General features: G+C 41.6%; 2 long non-coding RNA genes across 2 annotated transcripts in view; one reads left to right on the top strand and one right to left on the bottom strand.

Annotated features, from left to right (window-relative positions):
* Positions 1-7,191, top strand: part of LOC310698484 — a 219,114-nt gene that overhangs the window by 26,641 nt on the left and 185,282 nt on the right. The gene's annotated exons all lie outside the window — the stretch shown is intronic.
* Positions 3,403-7,191, bottom strand: part of LOC310698483 — a 30,373-nt gene continuing 26,584 nt past the window's right edge. The window contains exon 3 of the long non-coding RNA XR_014521554.1: positions 3,403-3,423. This is a non-coding gene — a long non-coding RNA (uncharacterized lncRNA). The remainder of the gene's footprint in view (positions 3,424-7,191) is intronic.

Below are 7,191 nucleotides of genomic sequence, written 5' to 3'. Positions count from 1 at the left end.
CACAGGCAAGTGTTTCCCAGTTGTTGGTGTTTATACTACATTTATTTAGATTTGCCTTGAGACAGTCTTTAAAGCTCTTTCGTTGACCACCAGCATTATGCTTTCCATTTTTAAGTTCGGAATAGAGTAGTTGCTTTGGAAGACGATCATCAGGCATCTGTACAACATGAGCAATCCAACGAAGTTGATGTTGAAGAATCATTGCTTCAACACTGGTGATCTTTGCTTCTTCCAGTACACTGGTATTAGTTTGCCTGTCTTCCCAAGTGATGTGTAAAATTTTTCAGACACACTGTTGATGGAATCTTTCGAGGAGTTGGAGATGGTGTTTATAAGTGGTCCATGTTTCACAAGCATACAGTAAGGTTGCTAGTACAATTGGATCATAGTTTGTCTAGCTTCTTCCCATTGACCTTACTGCCTTGGCTGACCCTGCTGGGAGTACAATATTCCCGATAGCTTCACTCACAAGGGTCATAAGGTAAAGGTAAAGGGACCCCTGACCATTAGGTCCAGTCGTGATCGACTCTGGGGTTGCGGCGCTCATCTTGCTTTTTTGGCCAAGGGAGCCGGCGTACAGCTTCCGGGTCATGTGGTCAGCATGACTAAGCCGCTTCTGGCGAACCAGAGCAGCGCACGGAAATGCCGTTTACCTTCCCGCCGGAGCGGTACCTATTGATCTACTTGCACTTTGATGTGCTTTCAAACTGCTAGGTTGGTAGGAGCTGGGACTGAGCAACGGGAGCTCACCCCGTTGTGGGTATTCGAACCGCCAACCTTCTGATCGGCAAGTCCTAGGCTCTGTGGTTTAACCCACAGCGCCACCTGCGTCCTGCACAAGGGTCATAGGAAGGTGCAAACCCACTCACCACAACAAGGTGATGATCCAGCATGTGAGCCACTTGAACGTAGTTGCTGCATGACACTGAATACCAAGCCTATAAAAATGCAATGTCAGAGTGCAGCACACTATCTCCACCATGGTTCTTTGGATAGTTGGTGTAACTTTTCTTAATATCTCAGTAGGGCTCTCACTTGATTAAATAATTCCCCCCCCACTTTTAAATTTATTTATTTTTATTTAATAATTTTTATTGATTTTACAATTTTAACTTCACCAAATATTCTCCATAGAGATAATGCAATTCTGGGGGAAAATAAAAATAAAATAAAAATGAGAATATAAATAAACCTTAATCATGACACATTTTCAGTATATATAAACATATTTTGGAGGTTCGCTTTAACCTCCTGACTTCCCTCCATTTCCTTTTCTGGTTCATTAAATAAGTGCGTTTTCTGCATAATTATAAAACCTCTTTTTCTTATTTTCCTTATATTATCAATATTTAACTAATTAGCATCATACCTTAATATTTCAAATTGCCTATGTTACACTTTATCTCATTATTTAACACTTGCAAATGTTTCATCAAAGCCTGCCAATGTTTCTATTTGTTTACAATATTTTTGTACATATACAATAGATGTTTCCCATTCTTTTTGAAATTTCTCATTGTCATTGTTTCATTAAATAAATTTTAGTTGAGTTGATCATCTGCCTCATAACTAATTCATTAAATTTAAATAAATTTTCATAGTACCTCAATATATTTGCTTTTTGAGATACTTAAAGAAGCCTAAGCACAGTTTTAAGTTATACCACAATTATTATGCCTTGTTAAAAGGAAGAACTATTTTTATAAGTAATTTCTGTTTTCTCATTCTCATTATAAAGGAACAGAGTTGTTGTTTTTTTAAGCCTCCAAAAGTGTCCTTAAGCATGACTAGGTTTGTGGTACTTTGCCAAAAACTGGACAATGGCCAAAGCTCATTGGCAGAGCATACACTTTGCATGGAAATTGTCTCAGGTTCTACCCATGGCATCTCTAGGAATGGCCGAGGAAGCCTCCTGTCTGAAACCCAAGAGAGTTACTCACTGTTGGTATAGCTAGATGGACCAATGATCTGACTCGATATAAGGCATAACAATGTTAAAAGAATCAGCTGGATCAGGCAGTTGGCTCATCTAGCCAAGCATCCTGTTCTCACACTGTCCAAACTGATACCTATGGGAAACCTGCAATCAATATTTGAACACAAGAGCATTCTCCTCTCCTGTGATTTCTAGCAAGTGGTATTTTGAAGCATTACTGCCTCCAGTTGTGGAGGCAGTGCATAGCCATCACGGGTAGCCATCATTGATAGCTGCCTCCTCCATGAATTTGTCTAACCCTCCTTTGAAACCATCTAAGTTAGTGGCTATTGCTGCCTCCTGTTGAAGTGAGCTCCATAGTTTAACTATGCACTGTGTGAAGGCATCTTCCTTCTAGTGGGATCATAGCTTAATAATAGAGAACATGCTTGGATACAAAGGGTCCAAGGTTCAATCTGGAGCATCTCCAGGTAGGGCTGGGAATGTCCCCTCCAATATCTCTGGAGTGCCACCACCGGTCAGTGTAAGCCAAGAGTAACCAATGTGGTATTCTCCAGATGTTGTGGACCACAACTCCCATTAGTCCTATGCAGCATAGCAAATGGTCAAGGATTATGAGAGTCGTAGTTTGCAACCTCTGGAGAGCACCACATTGGCTACCTCTGCTGCAGGAAATACCAAGATGGATTAGGCTTAGCATAAGGCATTCTTGTTATGGTTACATCCCCCATTTTGGGGAGTAAAGTGTTATTGAAGACAGTGGAATATACTTCCAAGTAAACATATGTAGGATTCAGCTGTGTAACTTTAGCTTCTTAATCTGGCACTTAGAAGAGAAGAAGAAGAGTTTGGATTTGATATCCCGCTTTATCACTACCCTAAGGAGTCTCAAAGCGGCTAACATTCTCCTTTCCCTTCCTCCCCCACAACAAACACTCTGTGAGGTGAGTGAGGCTGAGAGACTTCAGAAAAGTGTGACTAGCCCAAGGTCACCCAGCAGCGGAGTGGGGAATCGAACCCAGTTCACCAGATTATGAGTCTACCACTCTTAACCACTACACCACACTGGCTCTCTTTAAAACAGAGGTGGGGAACCTCTGGTCCTCCAGGTGTTGTTGGACTCCAACTCCTACCAGCATGGCCAGTGGTTGGGAATGATGGGTGCTGCAGTTCATTGACATCCTGGCTTGATTGCTAAATTAGAGAAATGAGTGCGCAACTAACAAAAAAAAAAAACCTGCCAAACAATATTTTATGGATTTTGAAGTTGATCCATTTATTTTATAGATGAGACTACATACAAGGGTCTCTTATGAGCTCCTGATTCATAGATGTCAGAATCGAGTCTCTTTACTCTTTTTCTCCCTGACATACAATTGACTTATTCTTCATCACACAGAGAGTTGGTTCATATATGGGATGTCGAGCTGAATTCCCTTCAGTTCCATCCTTCAGCAAGATTGTCAGCCTCATTCTGTCGGTAGAATCTTGATTATTGGCAATGAGGAAAGGTAAAAAGAAGTCAAGTTGACGTAACATAATTTATGAGAGATGCAAGCACAGGCCAAAAGACAAGAATGCTCAGCAACCCCACAACCTCTGGACAGGCTATGTATTGAAACACTAGCTGCATTTGGACATAACACACTAAGCTTGGGGTTCATGCATTCCCCCTCTTCTCTTTGCATGTGGCTACAAGGAGGCGATTGGAAGCATGTGTTTTCACTTTCAACTAATATTGTGTTATGTCTGAACTGGGATAAACTATAGTTAGATTTACTTATAGTGTGTCTGATCATGCTAATTTCAAACCACAGTTTATAATCCTGGCTTGGTAGGACAAACTAGGGATGGGAAACCTGTTGCCCCTCAAATGTTGTTGGACACCAGCTCCTAACAGCCCCAGCCACTATGGCCAATGGTTAGGGATGATAGGAGTTGGTGGAGGGCCACAGGTTCTTCACCTGTGGGATAAACCATAGTTAAAACAAATTTACTATTCCCTGTTCAGACATAATAACAAAATTAGTTGAGAGTGCAAGCAAATCCTTCCAGTATCCTCCTTGTGTCCACACTGGAGGAAGAGATGTGAAAGGGGAGCAGGTTCATGCATGCAGTGCTAAACTATGGCTTGGTGTTATGTCCAAATCAGCTCAAGCCATATCATTTTTATTGAAAAGTGTAATAAAGCATGATTTTTAGACTGCTACTGTACACCAAAGGATTATAAAGAAGAAAAGAAAGAAATGGCAAGGGCACACAACTGGCCCCTTTCCCACTGTGCTCATCAGTATTACCATGGCCCATTTGGCTGTGCTGTTTCTTCTATCTCATCAAACCAAGTGAGCTTTTCAACTTATGTACCAAGACATGTTATGCCATATCAAGGAAACTGACAGTTGTGAGCCTCTCTAAGATGAACCCCTCATTCCCACTTCTACTGTAGGTATTGACTTGACTAGTCGGATTCTGCCTGACTTCATTGAAAGGCTTTTAAACGCCTACTATTTGCTATTACTATTGATTTAGTTTTCGTCCCCTTAATGGGATCCCCTCCCTTCCCTATCCGCCTTATAGCACGGTCAGGTCATACACTTCCTTTCTTCAATATTCTGTACTAAAATATATATAAAACAATTCCATATGTAAAAAAGTCTTAAAACAATTCAATATATAAAACAATTTAAAATCAAATACAGATACAGACTGGGATTTAAAAATAACTTAAAAGGATTGCTGAAAGAGGAAGGTCTTCAATAGGTGCTGAAAAGGCAATAGAAATAGTGCCTGACTGTGTCCTGGCTCCTGCCCCAAAACACACTAGCATCTTACTTGCAAGTAAGAAAGATATCTCTATTCAGGCCAATAACACCGTACTTTTCCGTGTATAACATCCCCCCGTGTATAAGATGTCCCCTATTTTGGGGGATTCCCATTTAAGGGGAGAGATGGTACAAAGTTGTTGAGCTTTTTGGGGGGAGGATTGCCCAGAATTGTTGAGCTTTTTTTTAAGGGGGAATGCCTCGCCGGCAGAAGCAACAAATCACCTACCCAATTCCCGCAGCATTGGGCAATCAACAATACCCATTGACGCAGCAACCAATAACATGCACAATATCCACTGACAGCCATGACAGCAACCAATCAAACCTCCACCCTATGCACTACCCATGTATAAGATGACCCCTACTTTTTAGCATGATTTTTAAGGGGGGGAAACCTAGTCTTATACATGGAAAAGTACGGTACTTCATCAACACTGGCAACAAGAGCTCTATAGGCCGAGGGAGCCGGCGTTTGTCCACAGACAGCTTCTGGGTCATTTGGCCAGCATGACTAAGCCGCTTCTGCTGAACCAGAGCAGCACACGGAAATGCTGTTTACCTTCCTGCCGGAGCGATACCTATTTATCTACTTGTACTTTGATGTGCTTTTGAACTGCTAGGTTGGCAGGAGCAGGGACCGAGCAATGGGAGCTCACCCCGTTGCGGGGATTTGAACCACCGAGCTTCTGATCGCTAAGTCCTAGGCTCTGTGGTTTAACCCACAGCGCCACCCGCGTCCCTACTAATTCATGTACTGAGATCCAAAGCCATTTAGAGTTTCAACTGGGCACTTTGAATTGTGTTCTTAAGCAAACAGGAACCAATGAAGCTCTTCTAGATGGAGTGAGATGTGACCAAATGAGTTTTACCTATTAAAATTCTGTTTGCAACATTCTGTGCTAACTGGAGCTTCTGAACAGTCTTCAAAGGAAGCTCCATATAGCCTTGCAGTAATCCAACCAGGCAGTTGGGGCATGGATAACTATGGCTAGACTATCTCTGAATATTTATGGGCATCAGATGGAATACATACAGCCTGCATAATGGTCTCTACACCTAACAGTAAGTGCATCTACTTTTCACAGCTGTTCTAACACATTTACAACTGTGAAAACACTTTGTACAGCTGAGAATGCAGGGAGGAGACACTGTAGCTGTGCAGCCTGGCACTTTTGGAATCTCCTACCTCATATCACAGTGACACCAAGTGCTTTGGAGACAGAGGCTATGAGGTTAAGGAGGACAGGGTACACTAACTACTTTCTACAACATGCAGAAATAGTGGTTCATAATAGTGGTACATAATAATACCTTCTTATAGTCCTTAAACTGCTATGTTTTGAACCTGAGGGATATCAGGCAGGGATGCAGACCTTAACCTCAGGTTGGAATTAGAGGGAAACTAGCTAGAACAGAAAATGAGCTTCTTAACACTGGCAGGCCAGAGTGGTGTGAGTGTTCTATTTTACACCTATAAAATCTTCCAGTTAGATTTGTCACTGATTAGAGCCACATAGCAACATGATTGCTCTTCATGTTGTTCTTCCCTGTGGCAATCCACCTTGGCTTCTCTTTCATCTTGCTCCATGGTCTGCTGAGAGTTAAATGGGACAAATTTATGGGGATTGCCATTGGCAGAGTTCAGATGTAACACTAAACTATGGTTTAGAACACAAGTCTGCCCTCTTCCTCTGGCCTGCCTGTGAGAAAGTGAGTAGGAAGCTTTTTCTTCTTCAGTTAACTAAAGTCTAGTGTTATGTCCAAATCCTAAACTGTGATTAATTTTAACTACCATTTATTGCAATAAGCCACTTCATAATCCACATTTTGGGGATGGCTAGGCCACAGTTAAGACTGATCTTAGCCCATCACAGTTCAATCACTGTTTATTGCAAACGGAAGGAAAACCTCCCCCTCCTCTTCACAGCCATGATTGATTGGGGGCCAAGGAAGGGAAATGCATGAGCCCAAAACTCACCTAGGTTCACTCACATAATAATAGCCATATTTTATCGTTATATTCAAATGCACCCATGGGTAGGCATGGGCGAGTCAGTTTCTATGTTAATCTCTAGGTCCTGAAAAAGATGCATGACAAATCACATTTTAAATATGTATTGAGTTCAGTGAGATTTATTCCTAGGTGTGTATTCTTTTCCCCGGTGTCTACTCTGAGTGATGGCAGCTTTTTTATGGTTCCACACAAGGGCTATTTCCTGTCACCGACTATCTGATCTTTTAAAACTAGATGAACACATAGTCTGACTTGATATAAGGCAGACTTCTATAAGGCACCATTATTATGAACCTAAATGGTGCCATTCCTATTACACTCAGGATGGCTAGTTACATATGTAGGATCAGGCTGGAAAGGAATTTTGTTTATCTTTTCCACACACAAAAAGTTTACCTATTTTTCTTCTAAAATGG

Source organism: Podarcis liolepis, assembly GCF_965112155.1.
Source record: "Podarcis liolepis genome assembly, chromosome: Z".
NCBI classification, from domain to species: Eukaryota; Metazoa; Chordata; class Lepidosauria; order Squamata; family Lacertidae; genus Podarcis; species Podarcis liolepis.
Note: the sequence above shows the minus strand (reverse complement) of the source record. Positions and strands in the feature narration are given on the sequence as shown.